At 39.2% G+C, this 27,449-nt stretch overlaps 1 protein-coding gene across 1 annotated transcript in view; it reads right to left on the bottom strand.

The window, feature by feature from the left end:
• MAST4 (microtubule associated serine/threonine kinase family member 4) overlaps positions 1 to 27,449 on the bottom strand; it is a 298,871-nt gene that overhangs the window by 238,876 nt on the left and 32,546 nt on the right. The gene's annotated exons all lie outside the window — the stretch shown is intronic.

Raw genomic sequence — 27,449 nt, 5'->3', positions numbered from 1 at the left:
CAGAGCAGTACAGTACCGTCCAGATCCTCAGTTCAAATTTAAGATGCTTTTCCATTGTCCAAACCGGCAGCTTCAGAAAACTGTGATATTCAAAAGCTAAGACAGTGTAAACATCAACCCCCATTAGCTTATCTTTTAACAGCGATGCCCTGCCAGCATTCTCTTGCAAAGGTACCTACTTGTTGCTAAGTGACTCTGCCACAACTAAAATTTTTTGTTTGATACAATTCCAGCACCAACTTTGGGCACACAAGCTCTCAACAATACAAACTTCTTCAAGGACTTGCCTGGAAACAGAGGTGACTCGTGCAAACAGAGACTGGGTCTTGGACACCAGGACAGAAGCTACCAGCCAGGAAGAAGTAATTCTGACCCCATGTGAAATGGCCATGCCTGAGGTCCTATGTGTGGAGATTACTGGGAACAGGACTGGGGAGGGGAAAAAAGGGAGGGAAAACAAGGGGACAGTCCTTCCCACCAACACTTTTCAACATGATGTCCTCAATTTGAAAGCCCATCTACAATTCTGTGACATGAGAAACATGTGAATGAAATGCCATTTCTGAAGTTTTGCATGTTTAAACACAACAGGGTGAAATTCAGATCCTGTTGAAGGAGAATGTGATTCTATTACATGGAGATAACAAAACAAAAAAAAAGTATTCTTGCATATGACAAATTAAAGATCAAAATATCACAGCAGCATTAGGTTTCACTAAGTGCTTCTTGGGGGCAGAAGTTCACTTCAACATAGGAACAGCCAAATTCACTGTTGTCATAGTAGACAACACTTAACACAGATCTGTCAGCTGGGTTTTGGCTGGATGTAAAGAACCATATCTGATCACCTGAAGCAACTATACGAAAAGACATTATATGGTATAGGACTACAAAGAAACAATACAGAAATATGAGTTTTAACATTTTCATATTGATGGCCAACTCCTGCTTTACGGAAACAGCTACACACACACACATCAACAAAGCATTTCTGGAAGCTATCTGAAGGCTCTCTTTTGCTTCCAAAGGGCAGAATAAGATGTATAGCACATAGAGTGTGTATTTGAAAGGAGTCTATATGTTGTCAACTGCTGTTGTAGTAGACGGAGAAGAGTAGACAAGGATATACCCTTTAACAGCCTTGACATAAAAACTCTGGACGCTGGGGAAGTATGAGGGAAACGGACTGCCAGAAGCAGCCAGGCTTGCAGGCTCCCTCTGAATAACTTCTTGTGCTATGCGCAAAGAACAGACAGCTAGATGAACCAATTTGTCCCAGAAGGGCTTTCTAAACCCCATTCAGACCTTACTTCAAGCAAAAGCCTATGCAGCAGATGAAGAGGCTTTCTGTCCTCAACAAAACAGCCTCTCCCTCCTGCCAGACAGAGCATTCAAGTTCAAGTAAGTAAAACTATCAGAGAACATTTCATTAGGTCCTGCTTCCTTGGAACACACAGCTGACTCTGAAGCGTATATAACACGGCACATGTTCAAATCACCTGAAGTGGTTAATTCAGACACAACAACACTATAAGCATTCAATAGGAAGATTATGACAAGTTTAAATAAGTAATACCAAGACATGTTCAAACTTGTCAATACTTATTTGAAAAGCCTCCTGGAAACCTGAACACTATGAAAGTTCAGGTAGCGTGTCTTATCATGTACAGATTGGACGTTGCTGCCCACAAGAGAACATCAAAGCAAGTATCTTGAGGAATAAGTGTTGTTGAAATACTACCAGAGATATTTTAAATAATTCCAGTCAAGCTGCTTTGAGTCAGCACATTAAACAGATTCGCCCAGCCACAATCATCACTCTGTTGGTATTAATGTCATGCTTACTAGCTATTTCGACGTGTGTCGATGTTGGATGGCATACAAGCACAACAGGAGAGCCAGGGTTTGGTTGGTGGCACCTTTTTTTTTTTGTGAAACTTGCTTGACAACAAGTTGCAAGAAATACAAGAGCTGTATCCCTGCAGGCAGTTTCCAACAAACAGATATTCATGTTATACTTTGAGGTTTTGGCCATCCCATGCTCTGCCCGCTGCCTTATTACTGCATTCAGGCTGCAAGCATACACTTATCTCCACACCCTTTTTAATGAAATGTTAGTGACTCAAGGAGCAATGGGATAACAGAGGGCAGTTTTTCCCCTTGCCTATGGAACTGCAGGGCAGGGGAATAAAAGAATTTGAGAAGTTACTTCAGAAAGTCACTACTTCAAAGAGCCATAACAGCTAAAACAGAGCATATGAAAACAAGTATATTTGACTATCCTTTATCTATAGTACAAAGGGCTAGCCACTGAGCATATACAGGCTGTTTAGAGAGGGATTTTTAATCTGTATACATCTCGCCACCAGTCTCTGCTGTTAATATTCACAATGCACGGATAGTTAACTTATGTAAAAATGCTCCCTCCCCCAACATTTAATACTGAATAATTCCTTTCCAACAAAGGCACTTTGTAAGACAGAAAACACATGGCAAACTCCAAGCTATGCAGAACATACTGTTCTACAATATTAATTTCTTCCAATCCATTTTTCCGTACATTTAATAAAAAAATCTGCCTGTTTATATTGCAGGTATAATGAATTTCTACAGAAGCGCTGTAAAATTTAGGAAATAACAGCTTTCACAAAACCTTATTCTCCCTCCTCCCTCCCATGAACCTTATAAAAAGGAACAGACAGTATCATTAGAGGACAGAGGCTTAAAAATTACATAGAACAGAATCATCAAAATATCCTTACCGTAGACTTATACACCTAGATTTAAAGATCCTACAGAAACATGGATGGAATTTGAGTGATAGTCTCCTCCAGTTATACAGGAATTTCCTTAGGGAATCAGGACTGAATCAATTTGTCCTCAAACATATGTTTTTTTTCCTATATTTTGGAGCTGTTCATTTTCTGTGTGAATAGAAACAACTACATTCCTCTCAAGAAAATTATTCTCACTGTGTACTAGCTATGGACTTTTAACAGGTCACCTATCAGAAAGGATTATCTTTATGTTTTTAAAAATCTCAGTAGCATTAAATCCAGCTGTCTACCATCGTGTATTTATTCTGCAGCTAGAATGAATTCTCTGCTTGATAATTACATCATCAAGTAGTCACATCAAGTACGTCAGCCCACATGTCCCTACAAAAATTAAGGACATGACAACCGGTTCAAAATCAGATCTAGCATCAGTGTTTAGAAGTACAATTTCACCCAAGTACATAATGAGGTGTGAGGCAGCCAGAAAGAAAATAATGGATTTCAAGAGAGGAAATCCATGGTACAAGAAGGTGAATGAAGCTAAGATAATGCAATCACACTGATAACACCAGGATAAGGAAAATAAGCCATTTTGAGCTGCTGAGATTTGTTGCACCATGAAGCGTTTTTTTCCAATAAAAATTAAATTGAAATGAGAACTAGCTCATCTGCTCAGCTGCACCTTTCCTTGAAACACTGACTATGGTTTTATTGTCCAAAATACTTCACCTCCAGCCTCCCCTAATTGCTCCATAGGCAATATTCCTACTTCCCAGAGAAACTGTGAAATACAGATAAAGTATTTAGTCTTAAAATTACGAATAAATATGTTCTATTAAGGATTTTAATTTCTTCCTCTTGAACGCTGCACAACTCCACGCTACCTCAGGTCATGTCGTATATACACATTAAATCCTAAAGTTTCCATAAAAAGGCTGTGTGCTGCCACCCATGTTAAGCCTCCCCCAGTCAGGCACCAATCCAAAAGAGGTATATCACCTGAAAACTCTCACATACAGTGCACTGAAAGCAGAAAATATCCAGCATACTTTTACTGCTTTTTCTCATTAACAACCAGAAGTCCCAAAATAAAATTCTACTAATAAGTATGCTGTCATCAAAAATGCCCAATCTCATCATACCTATCCAGAGGTTTAAAGAAGGAAGAACGGAAGCTCCAGTCCCATGCAGACAGAAGTATAGGAGCCTACCTGATGGTGAAAAGATACTAAATTTTCAGTAAAAACTCTCACCTTTATAAAGCTAAATCTTACGAGAAGCATGGCTTCACAAACCTGTCAACCCCCTCCTGTCTCCTGCATTTTCATATTTAAGCCATGCCAGAAGTAAGTGTGCTTCTGAGGCAAGTTAAGAGCTTAGTTCAACAGCGATTGACTCTCTGTAGCCAGGCAGACTGCTAGGAACATAAATCAATCTGTTTCTTCACATTATTTACACTGGGTTCCTCACAGCACACTGCCTCACTATCTGAATCCTTTACAAGCATTTCAAGCAGATGCTGAAACCTAACAGCCCAGCAAAGCACTTTTTTTAGGCAAACTATACAAACTTACTTCAGCTGGGTATGGGGAGGACGTATGTTCTTATCACTTAAATATTCTCCCTAAATCTAATTAAATTTGGCACAGATACATGAGTTTTGATTAGCTGCACTGACACAGAGAGCAACACGGAATATGATCTTATTAGCGGATAGGATTATATCTTCCAAAAGCAAAAGGCGTCTTAGAATTTTTTAAAAAAGACATTTTAGCCAATTAAGAGCATAGTGCACTTTAGTTCCTCCAGATGATTGACACGAATTCAGCAGAACCAAATTAGACTTGAAGAGGAGATGCTGCAATGGGGTAGGATAGACGCTCAAGAGGTCTGTCTTACAGTACCATCGCAAGCAGAGGTGGAAACAAATTTCCAACAGATATCCTGCAGTAACTCATGTCTGTGAGGAGCAGCTCCACTGCTTTTGGTCACAACAACATAAACTTTTGAAGTATCCTGCTTGAGGGTGCAATCTGGGGGTAACACAGGAATCTCCGCAAACCTGCATCAAACCTAACAGCTGAATGAGATCGTCAGCAGTTCCAATTAAATCAGCTGATGGTTGGAATATTCTACATTCCTTTTGCCCACAAGCAATATTAATCCACCTTAGTTTTGAGTAGGGTTTAGAGAACTGTGCAATTATTCTCAATATTCACAGGTCTTAGGGCAGCCTCTCCTTTGCAGAACCGAGAATCCCAAATAACCTAATTCCGCACAGAGATAAAAGGAAACACTTCTCTAAGTAGCACCACTTCCAAAAAGCCAAGGATAATGAAGGCGAAGAATGGTTACAGAGGAAATCTCACCAGGCCACACGGATTTCACTGGACAAGGAAAAATCCCATTTTCTTGCCCCCTTCCCTGTCACACTTCCTCGAAAACAAGCACTTTTTTTCCCCAAAATCATCTGCCATAGGTCATGTAGGAAGACGACTATTCAGCCTATATTTCTTAAATTTGATATTGCCTTTCCCCCTACCCCTCCATGAGATAGATCTCCCTCAGCTTGGTCCAAGAGACTTTGCTAGTTCTCCAACTGAATGGCATCTGTCATCCCTGTTTTAGATTTCAAGACTTGGACTGTCTCGCATCCCTCCATAACCTCATTAGGACAGTGACACCAGCCCATCAGCTACTGCACAGACAGAAAGTAAATCAGGTCCTAGGCTCCCTGTTGAAAGACAAGGCTAAGTGGCAGAAAGGTCTTGTTTACAGATAGATTATTATTTGCTAATCATTCATAGAGCAACTCTCAATTTACATATGAAAACAACCTGCAGCTGACACTGCAAACACATCCACACCAAAGTAAAGAGGAGAAACCCATTGTAAAGCTCTGAGGTTCACAAAGCATCACTTCTAACCATTTTATTTATAGATTTTACACCCTACATATACATACAAACAGTGCTTAAAACTGAAGTCACTGTTCAAAAATGTGTAGTTTGTTATGCTGAATATATGATGTTGTATAAATAAACAGAATCAGTGAACAAAGTTCATCATGCTTCCCTATAGCATGTTCTTACTTCTCATATCCTAGGTAGTACAAAAATATTTTAATACTTCTGCTAAGGATCCATAGAGATGTATCCACATTATTTTGCTATCCACTTCACATGCATTCTAGAAATGCAAATTTGCCTGTAAAACAGTCGCATTTTTCTTGAAAACAAATCTGGCATCTGGTCAATTAAAAATAAATAAATAAATACAACTCAGAGGAACATGAAGAATCAGCTATAGCTACATTATAAAGAAAAACCAGCTTGCGTCCAATGCCTTTCACAAACATATTTACACATGATTGCGCAGAAAATTAAGCGCAGCCTTCACAGTATTCTACAAGGCCAAGAAGTGGCCTATAAATATGCATGCACACTGCTGTCTGAGCCAATTATTACTTTACCCTGGTTAAGATGGAACAGTTTTGCTACAGTATGATTGAGTCCTTCAGTTCTTGAAAGCCTCCTGTGTGCCAGCTCTGTACACACAGATGGACAGACAGACTGCTCCCTTTCCAGGGAACACAGGAAGCAACAGTATTTGTACTGAAGACACTGCTTCCAACAACTCAGCCTGCCCTAAGTCTCCTTGGATTTACTCACTCAACTTTAATGAACATTAAGAAAAAGATTAACAAATAGGTTCTGCAGATCTCTTGTAAGGCCCTACAACAAGAGCCAAAAACCAGAACACAGTTCTAAATAAATATATGTAAGTATAGCTCAGATCATGGTTAAAGGGGATCACACAGGCACTTTACTTGCTGGTAGCATCAAGACTTTCTTTTTAATCTTGACAGTCATACAGGTATCTTCTCAAGAACACACAAGCCTTTGCTTCTTACAAATAAAATAAACAAAAAAAAAAAATCACTTCATTCTGCCAACGCTCTCAAAAAGCAAGAGAAGTCAAAGCATCGCATGCAGGCTGCTAGCCAGGGTGAAGCTGCAGCAGCTCAACAGGTCAGCCCTACCAGGAAGGACGCAGAGGGATCAAACTCAACATAGCAGATTCTGTAAGGAAGTTAGTTTGATAATTTAATCCAAAAACGCATGAGAACAGAGAGTGGAGTTCAAGGGGTCTGTCCAACCCACTCAGCTCTGCTCCATGTGTACTGTCTAGAAAAAATCTTCCTTTCTGTAGGGGTGCAGCTCCTCTGAGTGCTGCCTGAGCATCAGGAAGCACACTCACATTTCACCTTTGCTTCCACAGTTTTAAAAGGGATCTGACGAAAGATGATAAAAAAAGAAAACCCACCCTTCACTGCCCAGATGTGCAGCGGGTGCATGCCACTGCTATGCAGCAGGAAGGATACTCCCTTCCTGTCCCCGTCCTGCTGGCCATCTTGGCAGGAAAAAGTGTTTCACAGTGTTGAAATATGCTGTCAATGACTACTGCCACATCTGCCTGCTGCAAAAGACTCTGAGTGGCCAGGAGGCCACAAGAGAAAGATGGCAGAAAGCTGCTCAAACACCCTGGCTTCAGTTAGGGAGGAAACCAGTGACACAACGCAACTACCAACCCTGGTGGGCAGCCGCCAGGGTCTGGGAAACACCTTTGCTGGGGCAAAGATGGAAACCTACGCGCTTGCAGTGTTAAAGAAGGAAAAAACACCCATACACACAACAACATTTCAGGAACGAGAGGATGCTGCATGTTTAAGATATAGGCAGCGGCAAAGTGCTTCAGCAGTCCTGCTCCTTCCAGCAGGTCCATGGATGCTGAGGAGCAGTGACGGCTGACCCCTGCTGTGTCCCCACACCAACACAACTTCACAGGGCATGTCAGAATGTGTTGCAAAAATCATGTCTTTCTAATACAAATACACACTTCAGGGGGGTTGTTTTGTTTTCACGGGTTTATCTATACCGAAGAAGTGGAAGAGAACAAAGACAACCAAGTTTTCAGCTGAAACACCAGGAACCAAATGTCACAAAAGTTTAAATGAAAGTTATCAATATTGTGCATCACTAAAAAATATTACATGGCCCAAAGTAGTATTTTCTTGCTTTCCCTTGCATAAAGCTTCTTTTTTGGCATTTTTTTTTCTTTAATATCCTATGGCTGTATTCATTTTCTTGCTATCCTATGCAGAGTTATTAGTAGCATTAGCAATGCCATGCGATATGCTCTGCTATAGAGAAAAATATCAAACCAGCCACACTGAGTATTTCTTTAATTTCTCAATGAAAGGAGAAAGAAGCTACACAACAAACAGAAAAGAACTTTGATATTTCTAGACACCACAGGCAGAATTTTCACCCTTAATTATATTAATGATCCTTTTTACAGCACAGGAAAGCCATGACAAATGCATGGAAATATGTATTTATACCCTGTGTATGTGCAGGCATCCACATGCACAGCTTACTTCAAACGTTTCCAATGCTGCTGCTCATACACAGATTTTTAAGAAAGATTTTTCCTGGCTCTTTAACTAGAGGATGAAAATTTAGTAAAACTAACCTTCAAAGTCACTTTCAATTGCAAAAAGAAAAAAAAATTGAAATACATAAGAAAGAGTCCTATTCATCTTCATCAGCTGTTGACACCATCATCATTCGTCTCATGAAAAAAAAATAATTCAGAGGAGAATATATATCTCTGGAAAGAGGGGGTTTTTTTGTTATACCATGAATACTAATGAAGTGAAAGCAGTTTAGCTCTTTATAAAATCTATTTCCATTCACATTCACCAATGAGCTCCTAGACTACCTATAAAGGTTTCATTTATTCTATCACATTGGAGGCCTCAGAAAACTAATTGTTTATTCAAGTCTATCTGCTCCATCCATGCTCAATTAGGTCTCACTTTTCCCTCAGTTACAGCGAAATTAAAAATAAAAATGCAAGGTGAAACATTCCTCGTTCCACTGACCAGCTGCCCGTAACAAGCCACTGAACAGCCGCCGCTCAAGTGCAGCAAGAGCTTCTTGACCGTAATGCAGCATTTGGGGCACCTACCCAGTGACTTACAGAATTCCTACTCATTAACTTATTCCTCTGACTAACGGAAAACACATTTGTAATGCAGCTTTCTAATAAGCACTACCAAGCACTGTTAAGTGTAACCAGGCATTCCAGCTACAGCAATTCACAAGTACCTCAATTTTAAGAACATAAGACTTAAGCCTTACACACTATAAGAAAAAAAATACTCTCAATTTATTTTTCCTTGTTTAGACCATTCAAATATTAAATAATCCTTTTTGCCATATAAAGCTTCAAATTCAGCATTGCTTTCATTAGGAATAATGTATGAAAGGGAGTCACAACACATTTATGCAAGGCAGGAACAAAACAAAAGAGAGAAACCCATGATGAAATGAGCTTGGAGTAAAAGGTTCTCAGCATGTAATGGAGCTGAAGTTGATCCATAAATCAATGCAAGATGAAAGCAAGATTATTTATGTGAAGGGGTTGCATTGTTAATTTACAGTCTGATCTAGAAAAGAAACGCTTTACTTGATCAACGTACCAGTGATGTGTATGTGTGTACTTGAGCACAAATCAGTAATAATTACCTGTAGGTGTACCTCCTCGTATTTTTTAATTAACCTTAACAAGCAGCACATACAGTTCCAGAAAATGCAGGTTTTCCCTGAGTTTGCCTTTAACATGCTCCTAAGTTTTTAAATAATGCAGCCTCGCCACAAGAGACCTTGCAGACAAGGGCTTTTTGATCTCTTTCTTCCCATTCAGTGCTCAGAAAGATACCATGCGCGGTTATCGAACAATAGCTGCCACGAAAAACCCTTTTCCTGAACTGTTTTTGAAAGTGAACTAGAATATGGCATTTGATAGCTTTGTAGTTTTATCCTAGACATCTAACACAGAATTCAGAGACTGGGATGCTTCTCCTTTAGTCTCAACAACAAAATTCACAAAAAAGTATCAGAAGGGCAAGCAGATCTGGGGAAGGGGGAAGCACAACCCAATTTGCATTTTGCATAGATTTGTAGTTAAGGACAACAATCAAGAACCATGTTTGTAATTTTAAGTGCCTCCACTGCATTTCACATCTTCTGTCAGCTGCCATTTGTCAGTCTCAGACAATTTACCCAGGTCTGTCATTACCAGAAGTGTTTATTAACACTATCTGGCTCAAGGAAAAAAAAAAAAAATTTTTTAGCCTGAAGACTTCACGAAGTATTACAATTAGGAAAAAACATAAAGACTATGTGAGAATGCAACCAGAAAGGTGATAAGGGATGATTTTAAATACTCCACCCCTCTATTTAATTCTTTGTGTAATCTAAGCAAGTAACTGCCCATACTTTCTAAATATCCTCAACGTAAAACCTACACTTAAGTAGACTTATCCTCACTCATCCTTGTCTCTTTATCCAGGCTTTTCCAATTAAACAGGTAGCTATTTAATGCAATGACACTGATGGGTGGGAGAAGGAAAGCTGCCTACTTAGATTTTTAAAAATCCTATACTAAGTGCTATTAGGCAGGGAAATGACAGCGGAATGTATCACACATTGTACCTGAAAGGACAGACATCAGTATGCATGTGTAAAAGTGCACAAAACAGAGAGGCATGTAAAAATTATCCAAATCAAAACGACGACTGTATTCATCTTTACACAGAGTTTAGAGCTGCTCTGGTTTCTTCACCCTCATATAGAAATCTTAACATTAACAGCAAAAGAAGATTTAATTGTATGGCTTTTAAAGTTTTATTTATAGATCATATCACCTCAGAGATTTATACACACTTTCTTAGAAGTTTAGTATGACTTAGAACACTCTAAATGACAAGTATATAGTTGTATACTAGGTTGTAGTAGTTGATTACTTTGATACCACCATGTATCTCATCAGTGTAAGCAATTTAATGCAGGCTTCATTAAAATGTCTACAGTGTAGAACTTTGCACAGAAGCACAATATCTGAAACACGGCAGTTACCTCTGAATTAGAAGGGTTTTCTAACAAGATTTTGCTAAAGTAACCTGATGTAATAAAAAATAAAGTACAATTCTACCCATCATGTTTCACACTGTGTCAGAGTCTTATTTCAACTTTTTTCCACTTTCCACTAGTGACAGGGGAGTGCTGTCAAAAGCAGAACCACCACCACACACATGCACCCCTCTGTTATCAAGGTCTACTAGGATTCCTCAGGTCTGTAAGTCAGCATGTACACCTTTCAATATACTTGTGAATCAGCTTTGTACCCTCACTTCAAGTGTGCAACATCCCACATCCTGTATTCTCAGGGTTACATCTTCTTATTCAAAATAATGGGACCCCACATCTTTTGTAAAACAAAAGAAGTTGTCTAAGTCAATGTTGAAAAACTTCAAATCACACAGTCCTTTTATCTGTGCCCAGTTACAGGCAGAGCTTATGGACTAGAGTAATTCCACACTGATAGCTTCAAAATACAGAAGTATTTTTACCACTTCAAAAGCTGAAAACAAACTATAGCTATTAGGAGGCAAAGATACTGCCCTTTCTATTGTTTAGAAATTTGTCAGTTTACAGAAATCTAAAGTCTCTAAAAAACATAACACAGATTTGAAAATGGATGTTTTATTCGGAAGTACTCAAAAACAGTGTAAGGGATGAGAAGTCTAATAAAAGAATGAGCTTCAGAGTCAGAATTGTCTGGAAATCAACCATTTTCCAAGGGAAAATCAGGGAAACTTCATTAGTTTCATCCATATATAAAAATAGCATCTTGTTTGGAACATCTGTATCACCTTCAGTACAATTTCACTTCATTTTAGTTTATTTCTGTTACCCTGATATATAGCAGTCTGTAGTCCAGGATACCATATCCTAAATTGCAAATAAAACAATCTTGCTAAACCATACTAACGAGAGCCCACAAGGAAAAACATGCAGTGATAAAAGCTTTGAAATTTATGACTTGTGTGACTATGTACCACTGTGGGAGTTAACCTAGTTTTTTAGTGATGTTCAACTGCTGTATTAACTGGACATTTTTAATACTGAATGTAAAAGTTATTTAATAAAACTATTTCACAAAAACATTGAATCATCGTAAGCCAAAGCCTAGGTTTAACCCCCAAGAAAAACTCTGCAGCACTGACGTCAGTGTATCTATCCCTGCAGAAACCTACCCTTCACTTGGATCAAGAGAGTATTTAAGCTCACTTCATCTTAGTAAAAACTAAAAGAGGCAAAGATAGTAACACGGAAATTCAAGTTCTAGTTTTATCATTTGTCTACTGGAACAATATTTATTAAAAACAAAGAAACAAAAAAAACACCCACACAAAAAACCCCAAACAAACAAAAAACCCCCAAATACACAAAAATACCCAAGACAATCCACCAAGAGGGTTTTCCCAGCCTTTTTTCCAAAAATCATCTGCTGATTTTTCTCTAGAAATCATTCAGTTTTTTAGAAACCGCATTCCCAGTACAGGAAGACACACTTTTAAAGGTTTTTATTTTAACACTCAATGCTCAAGAACATACTTTCACAGAGGGATCCCAGATGTACTGTATGTTTTACCAGTAAACTTCAAAAAAAGTAAAAATGACCAATAGGGTTCTCTCTTCCAGCACACTGAGAGAATCAGTAGCTGTAATGATTCTTCAGAATTGCTTGTTCACTAAGAGAGATGCGCTCCCCTTCTTGAGTTTAGAATAAAGATACAGCAAAAGTTGTTAAGGAAAAGCAGAGCAACTGGGATACACAAATTGGTTTCTTAGTGACATCATCTTTATTTGCATAGCAGCTTTAGAAAATGGTAATGGTCACTCTCAGTAAGTAGTATACGGACAGGAGAGCAAACAACTTTTAATCTCAAAGCTACTCCACAATTATTTCTACTTCAGTAATTCACTAAGCTTCCCTTGGCTAAGACTTAAGTGTTTCCTTACACACACTGGTTAGTGGTTTCCAAGATAAGGCCTATTTAGGAAAGAAAGACCGTATTTTGTATGTTAAAAAAGTAATAATAATGTTTGAGTATGTAATTTCAATAGAATAAAGACTTGGTGAAGTTCAGCTTTAATATTTGGTTTTCCTGAAGACTACCAGCATCTAAATGAGCAGCAGTATACCATACTGAAGCTACTCAACAGGGAGTAAGTCCACACAACACTTCTGCAGCACATTCCTCCCCAGTAAGGAACCAACCCCAAACACTTCAAGGCCACTTTTATAAAGCCCAACTCTCACATAAACCAAGGAATCTAGACTTCACTTAGGGATCTACTCTGTAAGACTACCACCTCCACAGTGCTTAAAGCTCCTGCCCATCCAGGGAAAATAGGATCCAGAATTCTTTCCTATAGTAAGTACACACTATGCTGTCCAAAGACAATAAAAGGAGCAACGTTGGCAAGGTTTTCCAACAAAGGAAATGCAGCTTGCATGTGTGTTCTCATTTTACAAAATCATATAGGAACTAGCACAATTAGCATATCTATTCAATAAGAAATATAACCACAGTAAACTGCCCTTTATATTAGGCAGGCAGCCTAGATTCCCAAAGCCATCCTCTCCCCAGTAATACTACTGCTGCATCTATTTTTGCAGATGTAAAGGTGTAGAACCGTATGCATGCAGCAAGACCCCACACATTTGTTCATGCCCCATACAAAGGCTGTCAATTAAATTGCCTTTCCTACAGCTTCACGTCTCACATTGCTGGCATACCAGGAGGTCACGCAAGAATAACATAAAACAATGGGCTCTCCAGGAGTGACTGCTGAAGAACATGAAAGAACATAAATCTCTTCCAGGCTACTACCATGCTGTACTTGCAAACACACATTATAGCCTCATTAAGAAATACAGCACTGTCAGAAATCCTGACTCAACAGCAAGCCAAAACTAACGCAAGTATTTTCTCTGTGCCAGCATTTCATAAAAATAGAAGTCCCTAACACCTTAGCTCAGCCTCCTGGTTCAGAGTTCCCAGACTCATACCTTGGCAAAATGGCAGGGAGGGGAGAAACTGCACAGGTGCCTGGAGGAAGCAGGGAGGAAGCAATGCGGGAAGGGAATAGGCAATGCTGTCCCTACCAGCCTGCTTGACTCAAGCTCATTTATCTCCCTTTTCAGGCAGCCCAGCTTCTGTCAGGATCCTCTATTGCATCCAAGCTCTTTGGCACATGTCTTCATAAGTACCTGCTGTGCTTCCATGGAGGATGCTATTTTCTGTGACTACAGAAATGAAATTAATTTACTGGAAGTCGTCTTAAGTACAAGAAAGGAAGCAGCTAAACACCAGCGTTAGGCAAAGAAGAACAAGGAATGAAGCAATGCAAAGCTCATAATGTTTAATACCTTTCTTTTTCCACTTTCACCTTACCATTTCAGTCTTCACTGTTCTCTAGTTTGTATTGCAGATATGCTTCTCTTTACTGCTCTTATAAGACAACTGGCACTGTCAGGTGTTTTACCTCTAGAACAGCGACCTCAGGGCATGCAGCTCCCGATGCACAGCCTGTATACCACTTATTTTTATAACGAAGCACAAAACAGAAATCTTATCTCAGATTTCTTTTCCATTCTGCTCATTTAGTTAAAGCTCTAGAAGTATTCAGGAACAGATTGCTGAAAGATATCCTGAGATGTTTGACATGAACCACAGTGGGGCTGTAGTCCCTGCCAGACATGCCAGACAACATGTGTCTTCACAATAGCAGTAAGTGGAGTTAACATCACTAGTAAGAACAACCCTCGAAGTCAGCAGACAGTCCAGTCAGAAAAACAATCATCTGCTGAGATTAAGTGTTGACAGAAAAATCTCAAAGTGCCTGACCATCAGAGCGTCTGCATTAAACGCAGCACCGTAACCTATGCTGAGCGTGAGGGTCCTGAAACTGTCTCAGTTGACGGACACAGTTATCTACTGCCTGATTCATCTAAAAGACAACTGCTCCAACTGCAGCATGCTCTTCCAGTTGCATCTGTCTTGCAAAGCCAACTGACTCTAGAGAAGGAAAGTGTTCTGGCTTCTCCAGACAAGAAGAAAGAGTCATGAAAAATGGCAGATTTGACACGAGTGACACCTTAATCGGCCTGCACACATTCACCAAGTCACTTAATAGCCTACCATGACTGAGGTTATTGGAGAAAGGCAGACCCCTCCCTCCCTTCTAATTCTCTGAGTGCAGAGCAGGAAAACCCAGCCCAGACAGTACACTGACTGGACAGCTGTATCCCCCAAGATGTAAAGACGTATTCAGAAATCAGAAGTAAAGGTTAGTTAGCATATGTGCATAGAACAAGTTGGTAAGCCATGGCACAAACATGGAAAGCTGAAGACCAGTATGCTGGTATGTGTATATTTGTATTTGTAAATGTAAAGATTTTACAGATCAGCTGTAAATACTAAGACCCAGCTTTTCCTTGCAATTATTGGATCACATGTTTATAGCCTTGAATCACTAGATTTATGCATCAGAGACAAGTCTTTCTGGGGAAGGTTTCCATGGCTCCCTCTTCTACATTATCAAAAATGAATTCCCTAATAGTTCCCATCCTACCTTTAATAGCAGCTTGTTTAAAAAGCTCAAAAATGCTAAGAGAGGAAAGCCCACATTGTGCAGATGACACAGAGCTCCCAAAATTTGTATTTAGAAGTCCATACTGCAGATGTTTTAACACTGTGCCCAGAGACTGCTCTCAGAACAGGCCATTAAAGCATCAGATAAGCATCTCAAAAAAGCACTAAAGCATCTCAAAACACCACTACCCATTTATTATTAGGACCTTCACTGGCAGAACAGGGGAAGTTCTTCCCACGCTTTCCAAATTTGCTTCAGTCTGATTTGGTCAAAAAATTAGACAAGCAAGTACCTAGGAATCATATGCCAGGATCTTATGCCAATGTTTCTGGACAGCAGGTCCACTGAAAATCTGTGAGCTTAGGGCAAATACTGGATTAGACAGCGTTGCTGGAGTTATAAAGGTGGTTTATGATTTATAATGGTGACTCGTACTTCTGTAGGCTTCTGTGTTAAGAGCCCACACACCAAAACGTGTAGCCATACTGGGGGCAGGGCAAGCACCTGCACAGGTACAAGAGCATCAAAGAGGAAAAAAAAAAAGTTCCTTTCAAGAAAAGAGGCTGGAATACTTGAGACAAAAAAAACCTGAAAAGTAAAAAAAGATCAGACTATAACTGCTCACACTGAATTTTCTTCCATCCTTCAAAACCCCTAACCTTTCATGCTGCAAAAAGCTGGCATTCTTTGACTATCATTCAAAATTTGAGTTTAGTCCTTCAAAGCCTTAAGAGCTAATGCACAAAACTTGAAATGCCCAAGGTGAAGGAATTCTGGTACAGATCTAAACACTTGTGAATATGTAATCTTAAACTCAAAATCCAGTTGACATTGAAGCCTTAAGCAAACAAAAAAATCCCACATCACTAGCAGAATTATGAAGACAATCTTTTGCTCAAGAAATTACACTCTGAATTTTTACACTGCAAGGTGGAAGTGAGATTAGCACAGAAATTGTTATTTTAAAAAGTCTTCAAAAATAATCCATACTACACCTTGCTGATGTACAGCATGAAGCAGAACTATACTAAGCACAGAAGTTTCCTAAAACATTTTTCTTCTACTTTAATCAACATCTACTTGTTTCAGATCTAAATCAAAGAAGCCACACAGCCCCTGGAAGCAGCTAATTTGCATACACACTGAAGAAATAATAATAATTTACATCTTAAGCCCCCCTAAAAATGGCCCAGATTTGTGTATGAGGTTCAAGCACCTTTAGTACATCTTTACTATTACATCCTCTGCTCTGAGTTTTAATCACGGAAACAGTAAAGTTATCCATTATTTGAAAACACGGCCACACTTGCAGATTAATACAGTTACAGTTAATCACCCATTACCTACTCCTTCATATATGTATTCTGGGTAAAAATGAACATTCATCAAGCATACCAAAAATACGAAGGTCCAGATTTCTCTGCTGTTTTCCCTTTAATTATTTTTTTTAAACTCTTCTGTTAACAACAGGGGCAGGGAAGCTTTCAATTATGTATGTATATACCTCAAATACATATACACACATATTGAGCAAGCATGGGTTACAAGAAAGGCAAAAAATTAAAAAAAAGATAAATCACACCTTTGCAGATCACGTAAGACAATGAATCACAGAGAGAGAGCAGGTTTCGAAGCGCTGTTACTAGCACAATTGAAGCTAATGTGCATCTAGGGGATATGTTTTGCTTTGCATTTGCCATTCCATAACATTACGGATTTAAAAAAGCAGAGCCTCAGAAAGAAAGATCAATGTACGACAGTTCTCTTTGATCTCTTGGTTTACTTACTTCTGCAAGTGAGATCAGATTTAAAAAGCCACAGGAATTTACCACTTTGAAGTATTTTAACTTTTCATTAACTGGAACAGTGGTACCCGATTACAAGACAAATTCAGAAGGTAGAGCTTATTTTATTTTTGCAGACTTAAGCTTGTTGCACAACTAATAGGAAATCCAGTGCTTAATTCGATTTTCAGGTATGTGATTTGTTAGTAATATGGGAGTTGTGGGAAAGAAAAGGACACTTCAAGAGAGATGACCTATTTTGCTCTGGAATGAGTAGTACAGCACCCCTCTCAAATTCCAAGAAAAGCCACTAGGAGATAAAATACATTTTCCTTTTCATGTTTATTCAGCTGACAAGCATGACCCTGAGCACCGACCAAATTAGTAAGGACCATTTTGCCCCTTCTCAAACAAATTAAGACTAGCTAATGATGACAGGAAAGGAAGACTGAACTGTTTGCTCTGAATAAAATTGGTGGCTTTTGATACTGGCATTCTTTAACGTCCTTAAAATGACAACTAAGCAAAATTACAGTGGAAGTGCCTAAAGCTAACGCATGTGTTGCTTTTTTTAAACAGTTAACTTGGAAGTGGATCTACTACTTTGCAGATAATATGCTATGAACTTGGTTTCCTGAATGGGAAATATAATTTTATATCAGGTTTTTTAATATTTTTCTTGAAAGATTTAAACTGCGACTGAGCCAAAATATGGAGGGGGACCTCATAAAGCTGCCCTTTTTTTTGTTTACCGCTTTTTGGACAATCTGTGTATGATTTATTACTTCTACTCAAGATTTGATCATAGTGTCCAGAAGGCAAGACAGCAGAGAAAGCTAGAGATTGCAAATTAACAAATATACTCTGGCTAAAAATATTTCTCTGAGCAGAGAAATACAAAAACTTCACTGACAACCACAAGTCCGGACAGGAAGTTATTCTTTATTTTTTTCTTTTTGTGGGGAAAATCTTGGAAATCAGAAGAATAAGAGAACAACAAAAAATGACTTGCCCTTTTGTTTTGTTTTTTTTTTTTTTTTTTTTTTTTTAAAAAAAAAGTAAGTAGCCTTGTAGTTCTGGTGTCAAACTGTTTCATCTTGTTGCATAAACTGAGGGAGAGAAACAAAATCACCAGTGAAACAGATGTGCTTGGATTGGTAATCATGGAAAGGAAAAAGCCACAAATACCATAGTAATGTTCTTTTCAGATTTGCTTGCAAAAACAATCCATATACTGAAAGATAAAAGTGCAATAGCAACGCTGACAGGATTGATGACACTAGGGTTAATTAAAGGAGTATGAAACCACTGTGAACGTCTACCAAGAAACAGCTCCAAAACAACACAAGCTGTCTTTGCCTATTTATACTGAATTTCTATTCCTGCCCACATAATCAATCCACGCAGAGTTTTACCAAATATGATCTGAGATTTCCATTTTATCATCTGAACACCCACACATAATGCTAAGGAAAGGAATGGACTTCAGTGTTTTCTTATCAACTGGTCACTTCTTCGTCACTCAAAATAAATAAATCCCTTTTTTTTCCCCAGATAAAAGCTTGCTGTTCATAAAACTAGTTTTCTCCATGAAGAAGTTGGATCTGAAGTAACGTAGCCTCCTAATGAGGAACAAGGAGATGAAGTACTAAGACAACTTCCCAGAGACAAACCCTGTTGACTCACAGAGAGGCAGTGTGAAACGAAAGCACTGGCTCATGGAAGAAGGAACTTTCTTGATCAAAAGACAGTCAAAACCTGTGTCAATGCAGGGCTTAACTGGGGAGATATCAAACTGCAAAGGAGCAGTGACTGACCCCTGGCAAATCCTGAAATTCCCAGGAAAAACAATCAAAACCAAAGGGATACTAGGAGCAGCAAATGACAGAATGTGCGTTTATACTTTATGCCACCAAAAGGAATTGCATTAGAAGCTATTTGCCAGCTATCGATTGTCTCGATCATGCATTGCCCAAAGAAAGAGAAGAGGGAACAAGACTGCACAAAAGATCTTGGATACATTATCCCAGGGGTTTGCACTCCAGGAACACAGCAAGGACCCCAAAGCCAGCACAGGAACACACACGGGTCCAGGTTGGAGATGCAGTCACAGCAGCCCTCCCACTCTCCAAAGATGCTACTGACAAGGCACGTGACAATCCTCAGTCACAACAGACTTTTTCCCAGCACGGGGTCACAAGTCACAAGCCACATAATGCAACAGGAAGAGATGACAAAAAAACCTTTTTGTTTAGACAGCAGACAGTTACTTTAAAAAACAACCAAAAAAACCCCATGCAGCTCGCAATCCCCTCTCATTCCCCTGACACCAGCAGTATAGAGTCTGTCTTCTCTAGCACCTATGAGAAAAAACAGAGATTATAAATGCTACTAAGGAAATATCTTTAAGACAACCTTGTGGGAGAAGAAACCTCATTTTAAACTATTACTACACTTTGTGCAGACCAGACTGAAGAGCTGAGCAGCAAACAGGGAAGGAATCAGAGATCCTGCTCTTCATTAAAAGCAGGAATGTTCACCCTGGTGATGCCTCTCCTAGAGGCAGCATGGGAAATCCAGCTGAAGGGGTACCAAGTAGCAGGAGAGTCAGTCTGAGTAAAAACACACAGGTGGTGCCAAAGCAGATACCACAACAAGTTGAGTTAAATAAGTTTGTGTCTTTTAATCCTAGAAACACTGCTTTACAGGCGAGTCCCAATACATGTCAAGTCTATATGCACTCACTGAAACCCAGGAGTGGCAAAGCACACCTGATATGCCCATGGGCACATCCAGTTTTGCACACAGCGCACTGCTTTTCCTGTGTTTTGATCATTTACACAAACTGTTGGTTGATTTTCAAATACCTACATCATTAACAAACAAACAGGACTGCAATTACATCCAGCTTTTCAAGTGACAGCCACGAAGAATGTAATTAGCTGTCCCTTACATATACTTACAATGTTCCAGTTTTCTAAAGTCTGTATATACAATTATAAATATCTTTTGGACAAAGTCCATTTTCTTCCCACAGAATGAATAACACTAACAGTTAGGCTTTAAAATGCAGTGTTTTACTGTTGCACACTAATATTCACGTTAATATAATCCATTACATATGATGGCTGTATTATGTTAAGTTTATTTCCATTTTCTGAATGCTGATCAGGTATTACAGGTCAGGATATTAGGTGTTCTTGTGTATTGTGAGGACTGTCCTACTTTAGTTATTATGAAGACTATTAGAAAATATCATCTTTTCCTGCACCACCTTTAAAAGGGGAAGGAAGGGGGGTGGTAATGATCAAAACCTTTCTGCGTGGATTATTTCTTTGCCCCAGCTCTGCCCTCTTCCTATTACTCATAAGAAAACCTGTGTTTCCTGCCTGTGTGCAAAGGCAGCATGGCTGATGTGGCATGAAGACGGCAGAGCAGTGGAAGCAGCAGGAAAACAGAAAATGACAAAGAAAAAAAAATAAACCAGGCCGGAAGGTACCTCTCCGGTCATCCAGCCCAGCCTCCTGCTCCCACGATCTCCACCATCACTCAACCATGGCTCGTCAAAGGCAGCTCTCAAAGACTCCACTCAAGAATGACTCTTAACTAAAACTGCCCGTCCCATTTTCCAGCCTGCACAGTGACTGCACGTGTAAGCGACCCTTTCAGCAGAGAAATGTTTGAAGCTGGTGTGAACCATTTCCCCAAAGACAACGTCTCCGGTGTGCAGTGCAGCGCACCCCAAGTTAAGCCTCGTGCCTGGCAGGAGGCACTACACCAGCCCCTGCTCCCCGACCACTGCCCACCTTCCTTCCCAGGACTCTTGGGAACATTGAGGGACCCCCCTCTGTCCACAGAGCTGTCACAGACCCCACATCCTAGGGAAACATGGCTCAGGCAGAGACTTGGGCTGAGTTCAAATAAATCCTGGAAAGTTTGCAGGTGACCAGGAAACCGCAGCATAATGAATGCTTTGTTTTGGAGCTTAGCTGAGAGGACACACCATGGAGAAGCACCTTCTCAGGCAGGCTCCCCCATTTCTGACTGGTTTATGGGGATAGTTTTATAACTTGAAGTAGTTCTTCTAAATACATATTTATGATAAATCTGAAATAACCACTAAAAATGTCAACATTTGCCTCATGTCCGAAACTGAAAGCACACCTTCTTCATAACTGCTGATTATTAACTTCTTACCAAGTTGGCTTTTAAAATAGCTATGGCAACATCTTGAGTTACTTATTTATGGCAGGCTCCTGTCAACCAAGTCGTACCTGCAATACCCTCAGCTTTTCTTTTCTTTTTTCTTCTTTTTTTCTTTTTTTTTTTTTTTTTTGAAGGGAACACAGAGGGAATAAAGAAACGCACAAAGCAAAGGTCAGCATGTCAGTAGGAAAAAGCTCCCTGATGAAAGCAAGCACTAAAAGCTATCATGACCTTCCAACTAAAGGCTTTTTAAAATCTTTGGTTACATATTGTTTACTCAAATATCAACTACTTGTAAACAAGCCGCTGCAGACTAATAAGGAATGTTACTTTTTGATGTTAGCTAGTGACCCAATGCATACCCTTAGGTAATGTTTATTTTACAGCACTGAGATGCAGAATATAACAGATAAGAAAGATAATTTTTTCAAGTGGGCAGTGTGCCCACATTGAATCATTAGGATTTTAAAAAGATTTTGCAAGCCCCCTTTTACTCACTAATGCACTAAAAATTAAGCAAAGCTGGTACAAAGAAAATATAAATTATGTTCAACAATTTCATTTTTCTCCTTTCATGCAATATTTAAAAGTTTTCCATAAAGACAACCATCAACAATCATGTTTAATGACAGCTAATCTGAGTTATCTGAAAACACATAACTACTTTGTCCAGAAAAACTACAGTAGTAGTTACCAAGGTTACCTAAGACAGAAAGCAAGGCCTAACACATGGAGAGAATATGACAAGTTTGCAGCCAAGACAAAAAATACCTACAGTGACAGAAACAATCTGAAACCAGTTGCACTTTCATAGGTGAATTTATTCCTTAATAAGCTCAGACTGTATCATGTTAAAAAAAATCCATCTTAAATTTCGACAACTGAAAGTTCAGCTTGTGCACGCTACAAAAAATACGTGTAACTTCTTTAACATACCAGACAAAACAACTAGCTTGTCTGCATCTTGGGGTAGCAGAACCTACACTTTTCCTTGAATTTACCACTAAAATGTCGCACGAATGATGCAAGTTTATCAGATGCAGCTTCCTGGGTCTCTTGAGCTCCAGTCACAATAGAAGAGCAGTTTATGGTCTCTCATTTGTTAACAAACTGCCAAAAATCAGAACTTAAAGTTATATTGAGAGATCTCAAGTCAACACTATGTGATTTGACTGATACTTCCTTTTAATCAAGTACACTATTTGACAGCTACCATGGGGATATGAACATACAGCTATCATTTTGTAGTTGTCCAAAGGGCACAAAGCCCATCAAGATCAAACTATTGACTTCACTCTTGATCTAGCACACAGAGGTGATTCATTAGGTAGCTGGGCTGAAGAAACACTTTTCAACAAGAGTACTGTGAGAGACTTATGTAGAGAAGATTGCCTTTTTTAAGTTTGTTCAGACAGGAATGCCATTTAGCTCATTTTCAGAGAAAACAACAGCTACAAAATTGTTTTCACATTTGAATTTACCCTTACATGCTTGATGCAGGCAGTATTGCAGGGAAATTCATCCCTCCCGCAACGACCTAAGAAGGTGGAAGTCTTGCTTTAAAAAAAGCTAATTTACCTTAAGGTATCAAAAATATTTAATTACATGGAAAACTGCATGGAAATGCCCTCTCATAACATTTGGAAAGTCAAACTGATTTCAAGCACAAGTCCTCTGCCCGTATTCCACAGCAAAGTTTTGGGTTTTTTACCACAATCTCTCATGTTATATCCTCATCCCTCTTGCAACTTCCCATCAACTCTGTAGCACAGAAGGCCAATTTTATTTTATTTTTTTTTAATAAAAGAAATTTTCAGCAATGTAAGTGTAAAAATTACTTTAATAATTTATTTGGTATTCCCTTCCACCAATGCAGCAAAATTCAAATATTCAAAATTACATGTGTGAATTTTTTCAATCTCTCAGTCTCAACTGTTATTTTTTACCAGGACAATTACGACTAATATATTTATAAAATTTTACTTAAAAAAAAAGCCCTAGCAAATTAAGTCAAGATCCCAAAAAAAGAAAGCATTCCCTAGTTAGATTTTATGAAACTATAGTGTCCATAAACTCTGGGTCCTCAAAAGCAAGTTTATTATACATGACTGAATATCGAGAGCACATCTCTCAACTTGCCCTGGGGGACTTCTCCAGAGGTATTTGCTCAAGAATGCAAATCAGCCTGGAGTCGGACTAACACCATCCATAAGCTCAGAGTGAGGGAGCAGGAGGGGAAGGCTACTTACAGTCCTGCTGAAACTTAATGGGACATTTAGATAGACACATATGTAGTACTGGCATTCAAAAGGCTTGTTGTAAACCAGAGATGTCCAACCATAGCAAAGGGTCATATGCCAGGCACATACAGATTTATTCAAGCCATCAAGCTACTTGCACCAGCCTATGGAATCCGTTAGCAAACATTCAACTGGAAGTATCAAAGATTATTTAAAATATAAAAGGAAGCCATGGCTAACAAGCAGACTTCTGTTGCTGGACATCTGTACTCTGTGCGCTACTGTACAACCGGCAATGCTTCTGAGTATCGCTCTTGCTAGAAAGGTACCCTGCAATGAGGCTGGCATCAAGCTGTGTTCATGAAAGGAAGAGTCAGAGGTCCCTAATAGTAGGAAAGCTAGATTTATGAGAAAAAGCTAACAATCATCTCAACCTTGTTATAACCCACTAAGAATCAATACAGTTTAACTTAGATTTCTCTTTGTGCTGTTTTAACACAGCCAACCCTGTGGTTCTGTTGTATTATATTACCATAGGTGAGAAGCTCATTTCCTTTCAAAAGCAAACAGATAAAATGCTTTCAATACCGTTCACTCCCTGTCTAGTATAGCTTTTGTGGAAAAAAAAGCAATTGCCTTATGAGAAGTCTATCAGAAACAGCAATGCATGGTAACGAGATGTATCTTCTCACCAAAACAGGAAATTCTGCAAGTTTCCATTTAGAAACAAGTATCTTTTTTCCTATAGTTTGTGGCAAATAGCCATAACGTGACTAATATGGCATACTAATGCAGCCAATTATGGAACAGAAATCCATAGAAGAAAGTAAACCAAATCCACTCCAGTAATAAGTGTACCATGTAATGAAGGATCTTTCCATCTTCATGCATACTTTCTTGTGTGTAAGGGGTAAAGGGGGCTTGCTGGGGGGTGGGAAATCAAGGCATTCTAGAATGGAAAGGGAATCTGTTCCTTCTTTGTGACTGAGCGAGAATTCCATCTGTCTCCATTTTTATCTAATTACTTCATTTTGCTGTACACACGATCTAATATGCTATTCTACACCACATATTCAAGCTAAAGATTGGATTTCTGATAATGTTTGACTGTGTTTTTATAAGGATTGTCATCAGCTTCATGCATGCACTCAAATCAACTAAGTAACATTTATTTCATTTTGAATTGGCTTGGTTTTTTTCTGGTTTCAAGTCCCAAGTTTTAGAGCCTGAAAATGTTTAATTCTTCAGGAATGGTAATTAGCCATTGGTACTTTTTGCTCATGTAAAGGAAAAATGTATAAAGAACGGACTTTTTAAATAATTAAACTCTCTTCCTGAGCAATAGAAGAAATAAGTGATTCCCAAATATATTTAATTGAACCTACTGCTGTTTCAAATTCAATTTTTCTTTAATTGGTAACTGTAGTACATGTGAATTATTAACTAGCAATCCCCGAGAACAGGATATAAAATAAAAAGAGAAAAGGCTTCCAATGTAGCTGGAAGATAAACTTGCGTTTTTCAAGACACTCTGTAGAATTCTCCCCCCATGATGATTTTTTTTACTACCATCTACCTGAAGTTCTGCTGGAAGGTTTCCTCTAAGGAGCCTACAGAAATCAGATTGAAGATGACAGTATTATGGGACTTGCCTTCTCTGAAATGTTAAGGATCTTTAGAAGGGCTACAGGCACAAGCATTTGTACTGCAACTTCTAAAGAAGCTGAAGAGTAAGCAAGAACTTTTTAAAGGTACCTCTGCTCATGTATGTAACTGTGCAGTCAAGAACTGTTTCCCCATTAACCCACTAGACAGACAAGAACCAGTTGCAGATTCTCCAAGAATCTCCACAGCAATGAATACAACCACTTAATGCCAACAGCACAAAGCAGGTAGGACATTCGCCTAAGCATATCCTCTAACAGCATGTGACAACTATTTTCCCATATTTTTGCACATTATACTCTTAAGATGCCTACAGTTCTTTCAGCTTTCTTGTGTTTAAACAAGGTTATTACCCCTAGTCACCAGCACCAACATGAGAGCCACTGTTACAAGCTCTCAATCTTATTCCAAATCTTACGCCACTCACCATTTACCAAAAAAAGCTGATGAAAAGACATCCTACTTTGGCAGCTGCCAGCCTTTGTTCAGAAATGCACCAGCTTTCCTTGCAGAGCTGAGCTCTAAAATGTCAAGTGACCAAGGTACATCTGGTACTATTCATTTTTTTTTTCTACTTCTGTATTTTAAACTAAAGAGCACTGGATAAGAGGAGCTGCCATCTCAGCTCTGCTGGGTGAGGATCACCTCAGCTGAGATCGCACAAGCCCATGAAGAACATGCAAAAATGGATGTTAGTTGCAAAAGGACCGCTCCATAGGTCCAATCATATCCTAACCCCCAACACTCAGAATTTTCCTCCTGACTGTCAGAAAGGTGTGAATTTCTCTTACTCTTTGGTAGGAAAGAGTCCCACAGGCAAAGAAATGCACATGGAAAATTCAAAGTAAGAAAATCTGAGACCCAGGCATATGCATCTACTTAGTGTTCATCACCTCACCAGCCACACATCCTCGGAGCATCAATCCACCCTCCTGAGCAGCAGCGCCATCAGTACCTGCTGCTGCCACTATGGTTCCTCAGCAACTTACGTGGTTAACGCTGTATACCACACCAGAAGGTACACCCTTCGGTAACTAGATGACAATGTGAGTACAAAGATGACTTTTTGTAGCTATTCATAAAACACAAGAAAACAGTACTAAAAAGACAAGCAGCAGAGGCAAAGCAGGCAGGGATGGCTCTATAGAGGAAGAGACCTGCGCAATACTGCCAAAATCAAGCAAGCTAAATGGTTAAAACCTCTGTGGTATGGGAGACGATGGTTGAAATAGAAGCATGGGGAGGCTTGGCAAACTGACTTACAATGGTGGAAGGAAGCACTGGATGGTTGGAAACCTACGCCATACCTCATGCCACTGCCTGGAATACCATCCTGGGCCTTGAAAGGCAAGTCTTGTGGTGACATGGCACTCCAGAAATAATTGAGTCAGACAATGGGACTCATTTCAAAAACAATCGTGTAAGTACTGGGCTAAAGAACATGGCATTGAGTGGGTGTATCATATCCCCTATCATGCATCAGCTTCTGGGAAAATTGAGTGATACAATGAACTATTAAAAACCACCCAGAAAGCAATGGGGAGGTGGAACCTTTAAAAATTGGGACAAGCATTTAGCACAAGCTACCTGCTTAGTTAACACCAGGGAAACCAACAATCAAGCTGGCCCTGCTGAATCAGACCTTTTACATACCGTAGAAGGGTATAAAGTCCCTGTGGAGCATGAAAGGAATACACTGGGGAAAAATGTTTGGGTTTTTCCTACTTCAGGCAAAGGCAAACCCATTTCTGGGACTGTTTTTGTTCAAGGACCTGGATGTACTTGGTGGGTGGTGCTGAAGAATGGGAGAAATTCAATGTGTACATCAAGGAAATTTAATCCTCGGAAAAATTTCTCAGTTCTGAGCTGTATGATGTTAATTGTTTTACAATACTAATAGCGTTCAGTAAGTGTTTTTCAGGATAACATGGTGGTGATGAAACCTTAAGCTAGTTTGATGAAGTGGCATCCAGCAAACTCTTCGAGAGGGACACGCTACCCAGGGGCACGAACCACAATGAATTCCGTATCACCTCTTCTGCCCTGAGAGTCTGCTATAATAGATAAAATCCTGCAATTATGAACTAAATAGACTTAATGAACTTTTGTGTATAAAGATAAATCATAAATAAGTGACCTTTGTATATACGTATATATATTTATCAGATAAGAAGTAATAGTAATCTGAGCACCAAGCAAATA

The sequence above is a fragment of the Larus michahellis genome, chromosome Z (assembly GCF_964199755.1).
Source record: "Larus michahellis chromosome Z, bLarMic1.1, whole genome shotgun sequence".
Taxonomy (NCBI): domain Eukaryota; kingdom Metazoa; phylum Chordata; class Aves; order Charadriiformes; family Laridae; genus Larus; species Larus michahellis.
This window is presented reverse-complemented; position numbering and strand designations above follow the sequence as displayed.